The following is a 20846-nucleotide window of genomic DNA, read 5'->3' on the forward strand; positions in this document are numbered from 1 at the left end:
GTGATTAGGAACTGCAGGTAGAAGCCATGAATAATAAGCCCGTTATTAACACACTGTTAGTGTTAAATGAATACTTAGTGAGTTATTTCAGCTAAAATTAGTTTATAGGTTACTTTAATACCCTGCTTGAAAATTACTTTCCTCAAACCTTGAAAACTTCAAGAGAATAATCTAGGTTAAACCTTTCTGTATAAAGAATGTTGGAGATGTAGAAAGGGGAACATTGATAGTGAAGATCTAGGTTTCAGCTTCCACTGGGATGTAATCGACTTGCTTTCAAGGGGTTGAATGTAAATAAGCTGGCTCCACTTCCCAGGGCACCTGCAGGCTCTGTGAGGGAGTGAAGTGGGGAGGAGGGACGGTAAAGGGATAAGCAGTAGAATGAGAAAGATCTTTCACCAAAACCTCTAAGAGACTCATATCCTTGATGTCAGGTGGAGAACCATCAAAGTTCAAAGACAGTCAGTGGCCAAAAACAACTGGACTCCTTGTCTCCTCCAGGCGTTACCATTTGTTTATTTAAACCTGTACCTGCTTCTCTATGGTCACTAGATCAGAGGTGGGGGAAACATTTGGGTGTTGACATACTGCTAGTTTCAGCTCAGGGAGGAAGGGAATGCAACACAATCTGCCTAGTGAAAGAGTGGACCTGCAGGGAACACAGGGGACAAGGTGGCACTGAATATAAACAAGGGTTTGGTGTAAAAACTAGTCTCAGCAACAAAAGAATATGCTTGACTTTATGGGTATTTACAGTGTAAGGATAAAGACAAAGCAAGATACATGCTATATTTCTGAACTAAAGAACCTGTTTGGTAATTTCAAGTGAAATGAAGAGGCCCTGCTCAAGCAGTAAAGAACCCATCTGCAATGCAGGAGACATGGGTTCGATCCCTGGTTAGGAAGATCCCCTAGAGGTGGAAATGACAACCCGCTCCAGTATTCTTGCCTGGATAATCCCATGGACAAAGAAGCCTGGCAGGTTACAGTCTATAGAGTCACCAAGAACCAGACACAACTGAGCATGCACGCATGCACACAGACAGCTAAAGTACACAGGAGCAGTACTGCTAAGAGTAACGGAAGAAACAACATTTACACAATCTGGAATCCATATATTGTATATACTGGGTTTTTTTCTTTTAATTTGAATAGATGGGAACATAAGGATTTCACACTTCATGCTGTTACTCAACATTTAGGCTTGGAGTTTTGGTCCAGGCAAGGTACAGAAAGTAGCTGCTGGAGTCCCATTTGATTTCAAATCTGGCTAAAATCCAAGTTTCTCAACTTCAAGTTCAATATCATGAAAACTAGACATTGCTTCCTTCTAGAATGTAGGGCTCCTACTGAAATATCAAATTTGCCTAAACTTTCCACATGAAAAAAAAAAAACTGAATCCAGGTCTTACTTAAGAGTGCTGTTATTTGGTAGAAACAAATACAATACTGTAAAGCAACTATCCTTCAATTAAAAATAAATAAATTTTAAAAAAGAAGACTACTGTTTATCAACCCTTTCTACTTAGGATCACCTAGATGATTTTTTTTTTTAACTAATGATGTCTGTGCCCCAACTCAGGCTACTTGAATTACAATGTTTAGAGACAAACCCAGGTTATAATTTTTTAGTTACCTGCGCAATTCTAAGAGACCATTAAGTTTAAAAATCTCTGTTTTAGAAGAAAGCCACCCCATCTCATAGAAATTATCACTTGCTATTGGTTTTAATGCTAGAAAGCTCAGAACCCGCCATAGATAATCTGGTTTAATTGGTCAGAGTGGTAGGGGCTGGAAACTGGGATATTCTTCAGGTAATTTTAATGTAACACTAATAGTATAAGTACTATTTTTGGCAACACTCTTGTTGTTTAGTCACTTAGTTGTGTCTGATGCTTTGCAATCCCAGAGACCATAGCCTGCCAGCCTCCTCTGTCCATGGAATTCTCTGGGCAAGAATACTAGAGTGGGTTGCCACTTCCTTCTCCTGGGGATCTTCCTGAACCAGGGATCAAACCCATGTCTCTTGCGTCTCCTGCTTTAGCAGGCAGATTCTCTACCACTGAGCCACCAGGGAAGCCTTTATGGCAATACAGTCATACCTAAAGACCCTTGTCAGAGGTGGACTGACTAAAACTGGGGGCGGGGGACAGCACCAGGTGGTGCTATCCGTGGTGCTGAAATGCCACTGCAAGGAATTTTTAATTGGTAATGACAAGCATTTATTTTAAACATGATGAAACAAAATCTATTATTGCACATTTTTCTTTTTTAATTTTTTATTTTTAATTGGAGGATAATTTCTTTACAATATTGTGTTGGTTTCTGCCATACATCCACATGAATCAGCCATAGGTATACATATGTCCCCTCCCTCTTGAACCTCCTTGCGTATTTTTAAATTGAGAAACATAAAAGTTCTTCTAAACACAGAACTACTGCTGTGTATTTTCAGTTCTATATTATGACTTGTTAAAGGAGAGAGATCTTAAAAGAAAGAGGATGCTTTGCTATTTTCTCAACGATCAGATAGAGTGAAGATGAAAATAATTATGACTGGTGCTCTTGGAAAACCGACATATTATTATTTGTTAGCTATAATAGTGTCCTGAATATTTTTTAATGTTCAAATTACCAGAATTTTTAAAAATATAAAGTACTTTACTTTCCATCTAAAATTCAAAAGCATAAATATTTATCGTTTTTATTTTTCTGCTTTAGAAGATCAAAGTGAAATAATTTGAAAAACAGTCTATTTTAATGGGATAACATTTACCTTATACTATTAACAGTATTTAATGATACTACCACTGAAGATTTCTAGTTGATGCATTTGTGAGCTTTATTTTAAAAAGGAGTTAACGTGGTGTTATAACTTCAATAATTAGACATAATGTTTCCCACCATTTTGTCCACATTCCTTATATAATGACCACAACTGAATTGCCCAGTCAGCAATTTCTTATAATCTCCATGATCTAAAAACTAAAAACCTATGATTATCCCTTCAAACTTCTATGGAGATACCATATGTTCCATGATTCTATCCAATAACAACTCAGTAACAAAAGGATTGGATGAAAACTTTAAACCTTCCCTAATTTATGACCATTCTCTCAAACAGAGAAAACGTTTTCCAGAGTGAATGACATTATGAAAATACGAGCCTGATATGCTAATCTGAAAATGCCAAACATCTGAATGCCACTTTATCAGCAAACAACTCGGAAACATATTCCTCTTCTTTGCTAAATGCTAACGTTTCCAATAAGGGAGTAGTATGTGCATGCATGAAACCTAATATATCACACAGGAGTTTCCTTTGGAGCAATTACATTCCCAGCTCTCTAAACAATTGGAAACTAAGAGCTTTAAGCTAGACACCAAGGCACTTGCTCATATGATCCATGGGCTATTTGAAGAGTTAATGAGGGGAAAATATCCCTTAAGTTTAAATCACTCAAGAACTCATAACTTGAACACCTGAATTTACCTCTTTTGGGGAAAAAAGTATGGAGCAAATACTCTTCATCTTAAACACTCTATACTTCAAAGAAAGAATTTCAGATACATCCCATTCTCCCTAAATGAACATTCAGAGCTTTGCCCATCTGGTTAGCATAGCAATAAAACAGAGTACAGTTCTCAGACCTTGAACACAGCTTATCCTTCATCTATTCAGACATTTAATGAATGGGTCTTGTAGCCACAAGGCTTTAGTGGATTCAAATCAAGGTATTTTTAAAAAGAGTCAAGTCCAACTGTATTCCAATAGTGCCCCTCCCCACTCCAAGGCTGTCATAAGTCAGATAAGACTTCTCTTTGCCAAAAGGGCTCTCAGGAGAGAGTTAGTTACCATCAACACAATTAGTCATTTGAGCATAGTCTCTTTAAACTACTGATATTTCCTATCTATAGATTAAACACTCTGGGAACCTATTTACTGACCACTTTCAAAGAGGGCTCTGTAGAATTCAGAAGCAGGAAGACAGAAAAAGATTTTGAAGGAGGTTCTTTGAAATTTCTGGTCACACCAGAAATCAGAGCTCCAGGGGGCTGATTTTAATGGTAAACTCATAACTTCCTCATGTTCCAATAGATCCCATTACGCCAGTGTCTGGCTCAGCTGCTTACACAGCTCTGTAGTAAATTTGTGTTTCCCATAAAATGATCTCAAAACTCTTTTCTCCAAGGAGTCATACTTTTTATGGAAGTAAACAAAGAAATCATAAATACTTCTCTCTCACCATTTTAAGCATTCCCATCACTTTAATGTGAAGTCACTCATCATCAGAACTCACAAACAGAGTAAGGGTGATGCAGTGAAACTATGAATGAGGACGGCAACTAGATGAAGTCTTGCCTCACTTTTATATGCAGACCTTTGGGACTGTTCTGCATCAGTGACTCAGTGACTCTGGTCTCTCACATAATTCCAGTAAACTGTATTATGTCTAGGGCCAATGACAGTTTTATATCATTTGAAAAACTTGTTTAGAACTTGTTCTACATTGTGCTTCCAATATGACTCAGCTGTTGGAATAAGTATAACGGTGAAAAAATATTAATCTATAACATGAAAAGAACAAGTTTGGTCACAAGTTGCTACAATCTTATAGATTAGCTACCTTAAAAGACAAAATTTCTTAAGTTGAACGAGAGTGAAAAAAATATGTTTATGCAATTACATCTGGATTCTCAGTCTGAACAGTAATGACTGTTTTTCCAACACTTATCTCACTTAAAACCTTGCCCTCATTTAATGTTTCCCATATCGTAGTTTAGTTGAAATACTTCAGTGCCTTATTTCTGCACATATTTTGACCTTATAAAGAAGTAAGTGTCCTACCGTATATAACACATGGAACTCTGCTCAATGTTATGTGGCAGCTTGGATGGGAGCGGAGTTGGAGGAGAATGGCTACATGTATATGAATGGCTCAGTCTCTTCACTCTTCACCTGAAACGATTTCAACACTGTTAATTGGCTACACCCCAATACAAAGTAAAAAGATTTTTTAAAAAAAGAAATAGGTTTTAAACACAAAGAGGATTCATTACCAGAAAAGGGAATGAACCAGTTGGTCGAGAGGGGCAGAGACTATGGACTCACCTAAAATACGCTAGTAGAACTTGAAATTCATTGCTTTCATAATAATACATCTTTCCAAATTAATTCTCATCTCAAGAAAAGCCTCTTGGGCCTAGAGAACACTGTGGCCCTTATCTCAGACTATAAGATGACACTGGTCATGATGCCTAAGATAACTGCCGGGTCACTCTTCTGTCCTGTTCTTGGGGCATCCAGCCCTGGGAGGCCGGGAGATGGGACAGGCTGTCTCTAATCAGGATCACTAAAATCTTGTCATTAGTCTCATCCTCTGCTGTTCCTGTAAAGTTGGAATACCAAACTATGTGGCTGGCCCTCTGACACCCTGCAAAAACGAGGGGTCTTTCCTCTAAGGCTGGGTACAGCCAAGTGCAAAGGAGCAGAGCTGGTGAAGCTGCTGTCTTCAGGTGAGAATACCTTGTGCCTACAAGAACAACTTGCCCTTCTCACATACTGCAACTGTTCCCCCAAACCCCAGTACCACTGGGACTAGACTCTCTAGGAAAAGGGGTGGCCCAAGCCCTGCCCTCCTCCAACAACAGAGAAGAAGAAAGGCTTAGAGTCAGAGACAAGCTGCTTGTTTTCTGTCTGCTCAGTGACCTTGGGGCGTGTATGTATGCATGCTCAAAGGTGTCTGATTCTATGCGACCCCAAGGACTATAGCCTGACAGACTCCTCTGTCCATGGAATTTTCCAGCCAAGAATACTGGAGTGAGTTGCTATTTCCTCCTCCAGGGGATCCTCTCAATCCAGAGACCAAACCTGTGTCTCTTGTGTCTCCTGCATTGGCAGATGGGTTCTTTACCACTGCGCCACCTGGGAACCCCTTGGGCCATGTTCTTTCAATTTCCCAATAATCAAGTTTCCCCGGTTTTGTGAAGCAGTTTGCTCCGCAAATTCAAAGGCAATCTTGATGATGCCTGCAGTCCCTAGTCTTGGGCTTTTCAAAGACCTATTAATCCTCCTTTAGCCTTTCTACAGTAGGACATGCTGAGTGGACCCCAAGTTCTTCCCCAGGTACAGATATTTTAATGACAGTCTCAGAGACAGAGGCAAAAACAAGGTTTAATAAGTTTCCTTTGGGTCTGCTGAGTAATTTCTTCAGTTTAACAGCAAGCATTAGTTTATTCAACTGCAAAATGCTTGGACAGAAGTTACTGCTAGGAGTAGCTCCTTGGCACTTCCTAGCTCTGCCCCTTCCTTATATCTGGCTATGTACTGGGTTGCCAAAAAGCACCAACCTTTTTGGCCAACCCAATACTTCTGTCCTCCACACATCTCTTTGGGATATAATGAAACCCCATCTATTAAGTACCTATTATGAACCAGATCTTTTAGAATTTGGGTTTGGGAAGTTTCTGTCTCCCTCTGGCAGATCAGAAATATCATGGGTCCACTTACAGCTCCTTCCAATTCTCATGTAATTTATAATGTATCACTAGAGTGACCATATGAGGTGCTTGCCTCAGACAGTCCTCATGTGTGCCTGTGGGGATAGCAAATCTATTAACAGCGTCCACATTCACTCTCAGACTGTCTCAGTTTGAATGATAAATTGCATCACCCCCAGACAAGTACTGGAGATCCACCTGCAGTTTTCATAGGCTTGGCTGGAGTGAAGGGGGAGGAGAAGGACCCATATTACAGGGATCACAAGAAACCATGGTTATGTGGTAGGCTGTGACAGGCTGTAGGAGGAAACCACGAACCCTGCTGTCACCTTTGAAGAAACAAGCTTAGAATCATTTCTTTGCAGACACAGCCACATAGAGAAGACGAGCACACGGACTCCATGGCCAGATAAGCTGGCACTGCCATTTCCAGGCTATGTGCACACAGGCAAGTTATTTAACCTCTCTGTACCTCAGTTTCCTCCTGTGTGAAATGAAGGTACTAGAGAGCCCTTGCGCACTGTTGGTGGAATGTAAACTGGTATAACTTTTATGGAAAATAGATTAGAAGTTCCTCAAAAAACTGAAAATAGACCTACTATGCATGTGCACGTGCTAAGTCGCTTCAGTCGTGTTTGACTCTTTGTGACCCTATGGACTATAGCCCACTAGGCTCCTCTGTCCATGGGATTCTTCTGGCAAGAGTACTGGAGTGGGTTCAGAACTACCATATGATACGGCGACTCCATTTCTGGATATATTTTCAAAGGAAATAAAATCAGTATCTCAAAGAGAAAAAACAATAAAGTTAATAATAGTACCTACTTCATGAGGTGGTTGTGAACGACATGACACAATGGGCCCGTGCATACTAACTGCTGTAAAGGGTTTTCTGCCACAAAGAATTGCCCTGCACCTAGATCCTAGTCATAGTCAATGACACATTGGCAAGCATAAACGAGGTCTACCTTCAGAGAACTGGTGCAAAAGACTTTGGTTTGGGTGACAAAAATCAACCCAGTGAGATTCTCCCTTTTAGGACACAAATGCCCGATGAATAAGGGAGGTCACTGAAGTCGAATCTCAAGTAACAGGAGGCTCTCTTCCCAAAGTTTGACCCAATCCTAAGGCCCCAGGGTTCCTGAACCCCTGAAAGAAACCTTGACTCCACATTCCTGTGGACACTTGTTATATTCTCCCAGCATCCAATTTCATCTGTCGATGGGTCTCTTCTGCCATCTTAAATAAATTCAGCAGAGGGGGACAGGCCAAGCTTAGAGGTGCAGGAAAAATCTGGGACCCCAACTGGAACCTTACACTTGTGAAACTGGAAATTCTTCACCCTACTTTCTGACCACAGTTTCCAATCAACTTGGCTCCTTGCAGCTCATCTATACCATGACTTCCTTGAAACCCTCAGTGTTCCTCAAATTATTTTCCCTCCTGGCTTCATTTTCTTTCCTACACAGTCTGGATCACGTGTCCTACCATTTTAACTCCTTTTCACAGGCATTTTACTTTCACCTTTCAGTGTTCCTCCAACCTGTTGTTTTTTGGGGGGTCGGAGGGTCACGCAGCATGTGAGACCGTCATTCATAGTGATCAAAACCGTGTCCCTGCAGTGGAAGCACTCGAGTCCTGACCACTGGACTGCCAGGGAAGTCCCCCAACCGTGAATTAATCCTACTTTGCACACGAAAGCCCCAAAGCAGCTACAGTATATCTGAGATGTGTGCTACTATTCAAATTACAGTTTACAATCGCAGCAGGCCCTCTGTGTTGCACTGTGGTCAGTCACTCGCCCACTAATATTCTCGCCTTCATCACTGCATTCTACAACTGTACCAATCTTTCCCCCTCAGCTCATGGATTTCTCTCTCCTCCACCACTTTGCATTCCAGGCATATAGACTCTGGTTTAGGAAACACTGTCCATCAGGATAAAATCCAGGGTCCTCAGTTGCTGTCCACCTGATTCTCCTGCAATCCTGTCCAGCCCCCTGGCCTTGTAGTCGGCCAACACTCGATGCCAATTTGCACATCCACTCTGTGTATGCTATTGTATCTATCCAAATGTCTTTTTCTTTTCCCTTGTCCACCTGACAAATATTCAACTTCTCAAACACAATCCTCTTTGCCTCATCAATTCAGCTGCCATAAAATCTAATCCTTCACTTCCCTCTTATCTTGTGACACCTTCTATGTATTTCAGTGGTTGTATAAGGTATCTATGGGCTTCCCTGGTGGCTCAGTGGTAAAGAATCCACCTGCCAACCCAGGAGACCTGGGTTCAATCCCTGGGTCAGGAAGATCCCCTGGAGAAGAAAATGGCAACCCACTCCAGTATTTTTGCCTGGGAAATCCCATGGACAGAGAAGCTTGGCAGGCTGTAGTCCATGAGGTCACAAGAGCTGGGACGTGACTTAGCGACTAAATAAGAACCACAAAATAAGGTATATGTGGTGGCTTAAGTATCTGTCTGCATATCTTATTTGCCATAAGAAGTTGACCTCCATAAGGCCAGAGGCCTGGTCTTGATTATGACTGCATTCCCAGTATATTAAGAATTTCCAGAAGGTGCTCAAAACCAAAGATTGTATGGATAGAAACCTGGTCTGGCTGGTAGGGCTGGGTTTTCACATCTCCACTCAATTATGTCAAAGTCTCCCCGCTGCTTTCTGCAGTGCTGGCATCTGAAATGTGTTCTGGTCACACTGCATATAGACGATGCACAGGCTTCCCCATTAGGCCTAGGTGTCCTGGTAAAGCACGAGCTTTACCACATATCCAACAAGCCTAATTCCCAAACAGTGTAAGAGACAGCAAAGCCTTTTTTTTTTTTAAATCTGCTCAGGAAAAGGAGGCAAGGCCATAAAGAGTTCAAGTTTGGAGGTATGGGAAGAAAGAAAACAATCAAGAGAGACAAGAAAGCATTAAATGTAATCCTGAGGTCATTAGCCCTTCAGTGAAGAAGGCAGATAAATCACAGGCAGCTGAGAAATGTGGAAGCTTTGGCAACAACAAAAACAACAGCCCATTTGAGGGATTTGGACTCCTCTGACTCCAAATTCCAAAACAAAGGCTTTCTCTGTAAGTTCATGAATTCCAGTAAACTTCTGTTTGGGATTTTAATTATTTTTGTTTTATCTTCATTTTGGCTGAGGAGGTGAAGATTTTTAAAAATCTTTTCATATTCGTTCTATGTGGCTCCAACTGACCCACTTTTTCAGTTTAAAAAAATGTTAATTGGAAAATAGTTGATTTACAATGTTGTATGAATTTCAAGTGTACAGCACAGTGATTCATCATACATATATCCATTCTTTTCAGATTCTTTCCCCATATAGGTTCTTACCAAATACTGAGTATAGGCCCCTGCACTGTACAGTAGGTTCCCGTTGTTTATCTATATTATACACAGGCATGGGTATATGGTACCCTCAGACTGCTAATTTATCCTTTCCTGCCCCTACCTTTCCCCTTTCTATAACTGTGAGTCTGTTTTCGCAAATAAGTTCATTTGTATCATTTTTTAGATTCCACATATAAGTGGTAACATATGGGATTTGTCTTTACGACTTAATATCAATTTATAGGTCCATCCATGTTGCTGCAAATGGCATTACTTCATTCTTTTTTATGGCTGAGTAATATCCCAATGTATATATATATATACACCACATCTTTATCCCTGCATCTGTCGATGGACATTTAGGTTGTTTCCACGTCTTGGCTATTGTAAATAGTGCTACAATGAACACTGGGGTGCATGTATCTTTCTTTTTATTATTTTTTTTATTGAAGGATAATTGCTGTATAGAATCTTGTTGTTTTCTGTCAAACCTCAACATGAATCAGCCATAGGGACACATATATCCCCTCCCATTTGAACCTCCCTCCCATCTACTGCCCTATCCCACCCATCTAGATTGACACAAAGGCCCTCTTTGAGTTTCCTGAGACATATAGCAAATTCCTGTCAGCTATCTATTTTACATATGGTAATGTAAGTTTCCATGTTACTCTTTCATACATCTCACCCTCTTCTCCCCTCTCCCCACGTCCATAAGTCTATTCTCTATGTCTCTTTCTCCATTGTTGCCCTGTAAATAAATTCTTCAATACCATTTTCTGGATTCCATACATGTATGTTAGAATATGGCACTTATCTTTTTCTTTCTGACTCACTTCACTCTGTATATAGGTTATAGGTTCATCCACCTCATCAGAACTGACTCAAATGTGTTCCTTTTTATGGCTGAGTAATATTCCACTGTGTATATGTACCACAAATTCTTTATCCGTTCATATGTCAATGGGTATCTAGGTTGCTTCCATGTTCTAGATATTGTAAATATTGCTACAAGGAATAATGGGATACATGTGTCTTTTTCAATTTTGGTTTCCTCAGGGTATATGCCTAGGAGTGGGATTGTTCGGTCATATGGTAGTTTTATTCCTAGTTTTTTAAGGAATCTCCATACATCTTCCAATGTAAATGGTGCATCCATTTACATTCCCACCAACAGTGCAAGAGCGTTCCTTTTTCTTCACACCCTCTCCAGAAATTATTGTTTCTGGACTTTTTGACGACCATTCTGAACGGTGTGAGGTGATATCTCATTGTGATTTTGATTTGCATTTCTCTAATAATGAGTGACGTTGAGTATCTTTTCATGTGTTCATTAGCCATCTGTATGTCTTCTTTGGAGAAATGTCTGTTTAGGGCTTTTTCCCACTTTTTGATTGGGTTGTTTTTCTGGAATTGAGTTGTATGAGCTGCTTGTATATTTTGGAAATTAATCCTTTGTCAGTTGTTTCATTTGCTATTATTTTCTCCCATTCTGAGGGTTGTCTTTTCACCTTGCTTATAGTTTCCTTTGCTGTGCAAAAGCTTTTAAGTTTAATCAGGTCCCACTTGTTTACTTTTGTTTTTATTTCCATTACTCTAGTGGGTGGATCATAGAGGATCTTTCTTTGATTTATGTCATTGAGTGTTCTATGTTTTGCTCTAAAAGTTTTATAATTTCTGGTCTTACATTTAGGTCTTTAATCCATTTTGAGTTTATCTTTGTGTATGTTGTTAGGAAGTGTTCTAATTTCATTTTTTTACATGTAGCTGTTCAGTTTTCCCAGCACCATTGATTGAAGAGTCTGTCTTTGCCCCCTTTTATATTCTTTCCTCGTTTGTCAAAAATAAGGTACCCACAGGTGCACGGGTTTATCTCTGGGCTTTCCATCTTGTTCCATTGGTCTACGTTTCTGTTTTTGTGCCAGTGCCATACTGTCTTGATGAATGCAGCTTTGTAGTGTAATCTGAAGTCAGGAAGTTGATTCCTCCAGCTCCATTCTTCTTTCTCAAGACTGGTTTGGCTATTTGGGGTCTTTTGTGTTTCCATATGAACTGTGAAATTTTTTGTTCTAGTTCTGTGAAAAAAATGCCATTGGTAATTTGACAAGGATCGCATTGAATCTGTAGATTGCATTTGGTAGTATAGTCATTTTCACAATATTGATTCTTCCTACCCAGGAACATGGATTATCTCTCCATTTGTTGATGTCATCTTTGATTTCTTTCATTGTGTCTTACAAATTTCTGTGTACAGTTCTTTTGTCTCCTTAGGTAAGTTTATTCCTAGATATTTAATTCTTTGTGTTGCAATGGTGAATGGAATTGATTCCTTAATTTCTTTCTAATTTTTCATCATTAGTATATAAAAATGCAAGTGACTTCTGTGTATTGATTTTGTATCCTGCAATTTTGCTAAATTCACTGATTAGCTCTAGTAATTTTTTGATACTATCTTTAGGGTTTGCTATGTACAGTATCATGTCATCTTCAAACAGTGAGAGCTTTACTTCTTTTCTGATCTGGATACCTTTTATTTCTTTTTCTTCCCTGATTGTTGTAGCTAGGACTTGCAGGACTATGTTGAATAATAGTGGGGAAAGTGGACACCCTTGTCTTGTTCCTGATCTTAGGGGTGATGCTTTCAGTTTTTCGTCATTGAGAATAATGTTTGCTGTAGGCTTATCATATATGGCCTTTACTATGTTGAGGTAGGTTCCTTTTATGCCCATTTTTTGAAGAGTTTTCATTATAAATGAGTCCTGAATTTTGTCAAAGGTTTTTCCTGCATTTATTGAGATTATCATATGGCTTTTATCATTCAATTTGTTAATATGGTGTATCATATTGATTGATTTGTGTATATGGGAGAATTCCTGGAATAAACCCAACTTGATCATGGTGTATGAGCTTTTTGATGTGTTGCTGAATTCTGTTAGCTAAAATTTTGTTGAGGATTTTTGCATCTATGTTCATCAGTGATACTGGCCTGTAGTTTTCTTTTTTGTGTTGTGTTTGTCTGGTTTTGTTATCAGGGTAATGGTGGCCTCATAGAATGAGTTTGGAAGTGTCCCTTCCTCTGCAATTTTTTGAGACTTTTAGGATAGGCATTAGCTCTTCTCTCACTGTTTGATAGAATTCTCCTGTGAAGCCATCTGGTCCTGGCCTTTTCTTTTTTGGAGATTTTTGATCACAGCTTCAATTTCAGTGCTTGTAATTGGGTTGTTTATAATTTCTATTTTTTCCTGGTTCAGTCTTGGAAGACTGAACTTTTCTAAGAATCTGTCCATTTCTTACAGGTTACCCATTTTATTGCCATATAGTTGTTCATAATACTCTCTTGTAATCCTTTGTATTTCTGCACTGTCTCTTATAACCTCTCCTTTTTCATTTCTAATTTTGTTGATTTGATTCTTCTCTCTTTTTTTTCTTGATGAGTCTTGCTAAGGGTTTGTCAATTTTGTTTATCTTCTTAAAGAACCAGCTTTTAGTTTTGTTTATCTTTACTACTGTTTCTTTCATTTCTTTTTCATTTATTTCTGCTCAGATCTTTATGATTTCTTTCCTTCTACTAATTTCGGGGTTTTCTTGTTCTTCATTTTCCAGTTGTTTTAGGTGTAAAGTTAGGTTGTTTATTCAATGTTTTTCTTGTTTCTTAAGGTAGGAATTTGTATTGCTATAAACTTCCCTCTTAGAACTGCTTTTGCTGTATCCCATAGGTGTTGAGTTATCGTGTTTTTATTGTCATTTGTTTCTAGAAATTTTTTTATTTCCCTTTTAATTTCTTCAGTAACCTGTCGGTTATTTAGAAATGTTTTGTTTCATCTCCATGTGTTTGTGTTTCTTACAGTTTTTTCTTGTAATTGATATCCAGTCTCATAGCGTTGTGGTCAGAAAAGATGCTTGATATGATTTCAATTTTCTTAAATTTACTGAGGTTGTATTTGTGACCCAAGATGTGGTCTATCCTGGAGAATGTTCCATGTACACTTGAGAAGAAGGTGTATTCTTCTTCATTTGGATGGAATGTCCTGAAGATATCAATGAGATCAATCTCATCTAATGTTTCATTTAAGACTTGTGTTTCCTAATATATTTTCTGTTTTGATGATCTGTCCATTGGTGTGAGTGGGGTGTTCAAGTCTCCTACTATTATTCTGTTACTGTCAATTTCTCCTTTTATGTCTGTATTTGTCTTATGTATTGAGGTGCTCCTATGTTGGGTGAATGCTGCTGCCGCCAAGTCACTTTAGTCGTGTCCAACTCTGTGCAACCCCATGGATGGCAGCCCACCAGGCTCTCCGTCCCTGGGACTCTCCAGGCAAGAACACTGGAGTGGGTTGCCATTTCCTTCTCCAAGGCATGAAAGTGAAAAGTGAAAGTGAAGTCACTCAGTCATGTCTGACTCTTAGCAACCCCATGGACTGCAGCCTACCAGGCTCCTCTGTCCATGGGATTTTCCAGGCAAGAGTACTGGAGTGGGTTGCCATTGCCTTCTCCATCTTGGGTGAATAGATATTTACAATTGTTATGTCTTCCTCTCGGATTGATCCCTTGATCATTAAGTAGTGTCCTTCCTTAAGTCCTGTAATCTTCTTTAAGGTCTATTTTGTTTGATATGAGGATTGCTACTCCAGCTTTCCTTTGCTTCCCATTTGCATGGCATATATTTTTCCATCCTTTCACATGCAGTCTAAATGAGTCTTTAAGTGGGTTTCTTGTAGACAGAATATATATGGTCTTATTTTTGTATCCATTCTGCCAGTCTGTGTCTTTTCATTGGAGCATTTAATCCATTTACATTTAGAGTAATTATTGACATATATGTTCCTATTGCCATTTTCTTAATTGTTTGGGGTTGATTTTGTAGATCTTTTTTCTTCTCTTCCATTTCTTGACTATTTAAGTCCCTTTAATATTTGTTGTAAAGCTGGTTTGGTGATACTGAATTCTCTTAACTTTTGTTTTTCTGAAAAGCTTTTTATTTCTCCATTAATTTTGAATGAGATCCTTGCCAGGTACAGCAACCTTGGTTGTAGATTTTTCCCTTTTGGTACTTTAAATATATCCTGCATTCCCTTCTTGCCTGCAGAGTTTCTGCTAAAAGATCAGCTGTTAAGTGTATGGGGTTTCCCTTGTATGTTACTTGTTGCTTCTCCCTTGCTGCTTTTAATATTATTTCTTTGTGTTTAGTCTTTGTTAGTTTGATTAGTATGTGTCTTGGAGTGTTTCTCCTTGGGTTTATCCTGTATGGGACTCTTTGCACCTCTTGGACTTGATTGACTATTTCCTTTTCCATGTTGGGAGAATTTTCAACTATAATCTCTTCAAAATTTTCTCATACCCTTTCTTTTTCTCTTCTTCTGGGACCCTTATAATTCAAATGTTGGTGTGTTTGACATGGCCCCAGAGGTCTCTGAGACTATCCTCAGTTCTTTTCATTCTTTTCACTTTATTCTGCCCTTCAGAAGATATTTCCACCATTTTATCTTCTAGCTCACTGATTCATTCTTCTGCTTCAGATATTCTGCTATTAATTCCTTCTAGTGTACTTTTAATTTCAGTAACTGTATTGTTTGTCTCCACATGTTTATTCTTAATTCTTCTAGGTCTTTATTAATTGATTCTTGCATTTTCTCCATTTTTGTTTTCAAGGTTTTTGATCATCTTTACTATCATTATTTTGACTTCTTTTTCAGTAGTTTGCTTATTTCCTCTTCATTTATCTGGACTTCTGTGTTTCTAGTTTAATCCTTCATTTGTGTAGTACTTCTCTGCCTTTTCTTTTTTTTTTTTTAACTTATTGTGTTTGAGGTCTCCTTCTCCCAGGGTTCACCATTGAATTCTTTCTTCCTTTTGGTTTCTGCCCTCCTAAGGTTTGTCCAGTGGTTTGTGTAAGGGTCATATGAGAGTTGTGCCGAGTTTTTATTTATTTTTCTTCTGATGGCCAAGGCTGAGTGAGGTGGTAATCCTGTCTGCTGATGATTGTGTTTGTATTTTTGTTTTGTTTGTTGTTCAGATGAGGCATCCTGAACAGGGTGCTACTGGGTGATGCTGGATCTTGTAGTCAAGTGGTTTCCTTTCTGTGAGTTTTCACTATTTGATACTCCCTAGGGTTAGTTCTCAGAGAAGGCAATGGCAACCCACTCCAGTACTCTTGCCTGGCAAATCTCATGAGTGGAGGAGCCTGGTAGGCTACAGCCCATGGGGTCGCGAAGAGTCTGACACGACTGAGCGACTTCACTTTGACTTTTCACTTTCATGCCTTGGAGAAGAAATGGCAACCCACTCCAGTGTTCTTGCCTGGAGAGTCCCAGTGACAGCAGAGCCAGGTGGGCTGCCATCTATGGGGTCACACAGAGTCAGACACAACTGAAGCGATGTAGCAGCAGCAGCAGCAGGGTTGGTTCTCTGGTAGTCTGGGATCTTGGAGTCAGTGCTCACACACCAAAGGCTCAGGGCTTGATCTCTGGTTAGGAATGGAGATTCCACAAGTGGTCTGTTATGGCATTAACTGAGATTAAAACACATATCCAAAAATGAGAAGCCAAAGATGAACCCCAGAGAAATGGCAGTTATAAAATCAGGCAAATAATAATTAAAATGATGGAATATAACACATATACATATACACCCATGAGCAAAGTCAAACAGTGCAACAAAAATATAGTAGATTGACCTGATGATCAAAGGAAATAAAAAATTATATTTACCAGATAAAACAAAACTAACTAAAGCACAAACTGGAAAGCAAAACTAGAGCAAGGTGCCAAATGGGGAATAAAGCAATGAAAACAAAACAAACAAATACGTTGAGAGGAAAGTGAAGAAAGAAAAGAAAGAAATAGAAATGCAAAGTTAAATAGAGATAGATGAAGATGATTCATAAACATTAAAGATTTAACTGCAAGAGGAAAAGAACAGTAGGAAAGGCAAAGGAATAAATGTAGAAAACATATAATAGGTTTAAAAAAATTAAAATTATAAAAATGAGAAAAAAAAATGGAAGAAAAAAGGAAAACTTCATAGACCTGCAAAAGCCCAGTGTAGAGGCAGAGGTTTACAACAATAAAAAGTGTGACTAAATATATACATATATACACATAAGCAAAATCAAATCAGTCCAACAAAAATAAAGTACAATAGACTGACCTGGTGAACCAAGGAAACCAAAATTATATCTACCAGAAGAAAACTAACAAAGGCACAAACTGGAAAACAAAACTAAAGCAAGGTGCCAACTGGGGAATAAAGCAATGAAAACGAAACTAACAAAATGTTGAGAGGAAAGGAAAGAAAGAAAAAAAAGAAAAAATACGTATGCAAAGTTAAATAGAAATAGATAAAGAAGATTTATATACATTAAAGATTAACTGCAAGGGGAAAAGAACAGTAGCAAAAGCAAACAAAGGAATAAATGTAGAAAAGTAATAATAGGTTTAAAAAATTAAAATTTAAAAAAGAGAAAAGAAAAGGAAAAAAAAAGGGGGAAACTCCATAGAACTGCAAAGGCCCAACGTAGAGGCAGAGGTTTATAACAACAGTAAACAATGTGATTGAGAAAAAAAAAATCTCAAAAGCTTAATTAGATTTCATAGTGCCAATAAAGTCAACTACAACAGAGGGGGAAAACAAAGAAAAAAATCCAAAAGAATCTATAGAACAAGTCAAAACATAAGAATAACAAATATTTTTCTTGAGTCACTGCTGTCAGAGTCCTTTCCCTTGCTGCAAGTCACAGTCCACCTCACCTCCCTAGGATGCCCTCCAACACTGTGCTGATCTCTGGACCTGCTGTGGGGGCAGCTCAGGCTCTACTCTGGTCCTACTCCTGTGTGTTCTTTTCTCCAATGTCCACTGCTATCAGAGCTAGTGTATTTTCTTTTGTGGGAGCTTTCAGTGACCTTTTATATATTCCATAGACACACTCTGCCTAGTTGATTGTGTGGATTTAATCTGCAGCTTGTACAGCTGGTGGGAAGGTTTTGGGTCTTCTTCCTTAGCCACACTGCACCTGGGTTTCAACTGTGGTTTTATTTCCACCTCTACATGTGGGTCATCCACTGGGGGTTTGCTCCTGGGGCTGCCCTGGAGGACTTGGGTTTGCCCCTGTGAGGGCCAGGTGTGGAGGTGGTGCAGCTGCTTGGGTCACAGGGGTTCTGGCAGCACCAGGTACTCAGGGGAGTTGTGGCTGGGGCAGCAGGTAATTTAGAGCTCTAGCAGGGTATGGCAACCAGTATTGGCCAATACACTCCAGTATTCTTGCCCGGAGAATCCCCTGACAGAGAAGCCTGGCAGGGAACAGTCTACAGGGTCACTAAGAGTTGGATACGACCGAAGCAACCCTGCATGCACAGATGGAAGACTTTTTTTTGCCTGTGGTAGCTCTGCCCCAGTGAGAGTTGAGCATGAAGGTGGTGCAGCTGCTTGGATTGCAGGGACTCTGGCGGCGCCAAGTGTGCAGGAATATGGACTGTCTCCCCTGCAGGAGTTATGGCCCTATCGGGATCTATTTTTGAGCCTCTTCTAGCTGGCAATCAGAAGGCCTCTTTGGCCAGTCTTTCTCTGTAGCTCGGCCCATTCAGGCACTTAGAGGGCTCCCTTACCTGGGGTCCTTATCTGCTGTTCGGTATGTCAGGCACCTAAAGGGGCCCCCCTGGCTGGGGTCCTACTCTGTAAATTGGCACATCAGGCATTTAAAGGGGCACCCTGGGTGGGGTCCTACTCTGTAGTTCCCTGTATCAGTCACTTAAAGGAGTACTCTGGGTGGGGTCCTGCTCTGTAGTTTAGTGTGTCAGGCATTTTATGGGCCAGCCTCTCTATTGTTCAGCTGCTAATGCTGGTGTGTAGGGAGACAGAAGCTATGGTGATGGCTCCACCCCCTACGCGTGACTCAGCAGTATCGCCTTGCTTCCATGGCTGCCTGGCTTTCCTCCACAGGCATTTCCCACCACAATCTCCTCCCTCACATCTCCTACATCCATCTCTCTGCAGTCAACAGCAGCCCTTGCCCTAGGATTGCTCCACAATCCCTAAACTCCAGCACCCAGCCGCTGCTCCTTCCAGGGGACCTCATTCCATTTAGGCTGCCACAGATCAGCTGTTTCACTCTCAGCCTTAAAGGATTCTCCTCTGGCTCAGACAATTGCCCCAACATGGGGATCGGACCCCTGCTTCAGTTCCCCCACCCTCCGGGGACAGGTCCAGTCCCACTAACACTCCTGTTTTTCCCCCTAGTTCCTTCGTCCTACCGAGTTCTGCATGGTTCTATATATTGTTTTCCTCTGGTCAGGTACTCCTGTCGGCTCTCAGCTGGTGTTCGGCATGCACTTCTGTGTCTGAAGGTGCATTCCTGATATTTCCATGGAGACAGAAGTACTACACATCCATCTACTCCTCCTCCATCTTGTTCTCACGTGTATCTTTCTGAAGTATGGTTTTCTCCAGATACATGTCCAGCAGAGAGACTGTAGGATCATATGGTAGCTCTATTTTTAGTTTTCTAGGAACCTCCATACTGTTCTCCACTGTGGCTATACCAATTTACATTCCTATCAACAGTGTAAGATGGTTTCCATTTCTCCACATCCTTTCCAGAATTTACTGTTTTGTACACATTTTGATAATGGTCATTTTAACCAGTGGGTGGTGATACTCATTATAGTCTTGATTTCATTTCTAGTGATGTTAAGCATCTTTCTATGTGCCTTTTGACTATCTACATATTCTTTGCAGAAATGGCTATTTAGGTCTTTTGCCTATTTTGTGATTTGGGTTTTTTTAATTTTAATATTGAGCTGCATTAGATGTTTATATTTTGGGAGATTAATTCCTTCTCAGTAGCACCATTAACAAAAATTTTCTCCTATTCTGTAGGTTTTTTGTTTATGGCTTCTTTTGCTATGCAAAAACTTAAGTTTGATTAGGTCCCATTTGTTTATTTCTGTTTTTATTCCCATTACACTAGGAGATGGATTCAAAAAGATATTGCTGTGATTTATGTCAGTGTTCCCCCAAAAAAAAAAGTGTTCTACTTATGCTTTCTTCTAAATATTTTATAGTACCCAGTTTAACATTTACAGTTTTGAGTTTATTTTTGTACATGATATTTAAAAATGTTCTAATTTCTTTCTTTCACATGCAGTTGTCCAGTTTTCCCAGCATCACTTATTGAAGAGACTGTCTTTTCTCCATTGTAAATACTTGCCTCCTTTGTCATAGGTTAGCTGACTATAGGTATATGGGTTTATTTCTGGTCTTTCTATCCCATTCTGTTGATCTTTGTCTCTGTTTTGTACCAGTACCACACTATGGCTGCAGCTTTGTAGTATAGTCTGAAGTCAGAGAGTGGAATAACTCCAGCTCCGTTCTTCTTTCTCAAAATTGTTTCGGCTATTCAGGGACATCTGTGTTTCCATACAATTTTAAAATAATTTGTTCTAGTTTTGTGAAAAAATACCATTGGTAATTTGATAGGGATTGCACTGAATCTACAGACTGTCTGGGGAAGTATAGTCAACTGACCCACACCTGAGTGTGGGTATGGGCAGAGGCTGAACGTACTAACTCCTGTGTCTAGCGTTTATAAGGCTACAATGAGATCCCATTATGCTCTACATGTCTCCTGCCCTCTAAGATACCCCTGCCCACGACACACACAGATCCTTGTTTGTCCCATTAATTAATGTTTCTAAAAACTCTATTTATGTTAATTTTATCCAGAATTTCAAAATCTAAACACATACAAGTACCTACATCTCTCAGATGGCTTCCCATCAGGATGAATGAAAGAATTCCTAAGAAAAGAGTGGAAATAAAATTGTGCAAATCAGGAAGGGTTAGCAGAGGTGAACCAACTTTTTCATTCCCATTCAGCTCACTGCCATAAGCTGAGATGTGTATGTCACAGAATTTATGGAATGCATTATCTAGTTCAATTGAACTAACCATCACAAAATGTACGAGGCTTAAATAATGCCAAGAAACTGCTAATTAGA

The 20846-nt window shown here is 39.6% G+C and overlaps 1 protein-coding gene across 6 annotated transcripts in view; it reads right to left on the reverse strand.

Annotated features, from left to right (window-relative positions):
- GNA14 (G protein subunit alpha 14) overlaps positions 1–20846 on the reverse strand; it is a 201162-nt gene that overhangs the window by 131213 nt on the left and 49103 nt on the right. Inside the window, exon 1 of one of the 6 annotated variants that reach the window (XM_086415623.1) lies at positions 4850–4960. The exons of the other annotated variants lie outside the window; for them this stretch is intronic. The gene's annotated coding sequence lies outside the window, so the exon portion shown is untranslated. Of the gene's footprint in view, positions 1–4849; positions 4961–20846 lie in introns of those variants that run through there. 6 annotated transcript variants of the gene reach the window in all.

The sequence above is a fragment of the Bos grunniens genome, chromosome 8 (assembly GCF_055505025.1).
Source record: "Bos grunniens cultivar Pamir isolate PY7600 chromosome 8, Bosgru_T2T1.0, whole genome shotgun sequence".
NCBI lineage: Eukaryota > Metazoa > Chordata > Mammalia > Artiodactyla > Bovidae > Bos > Bos grunniens.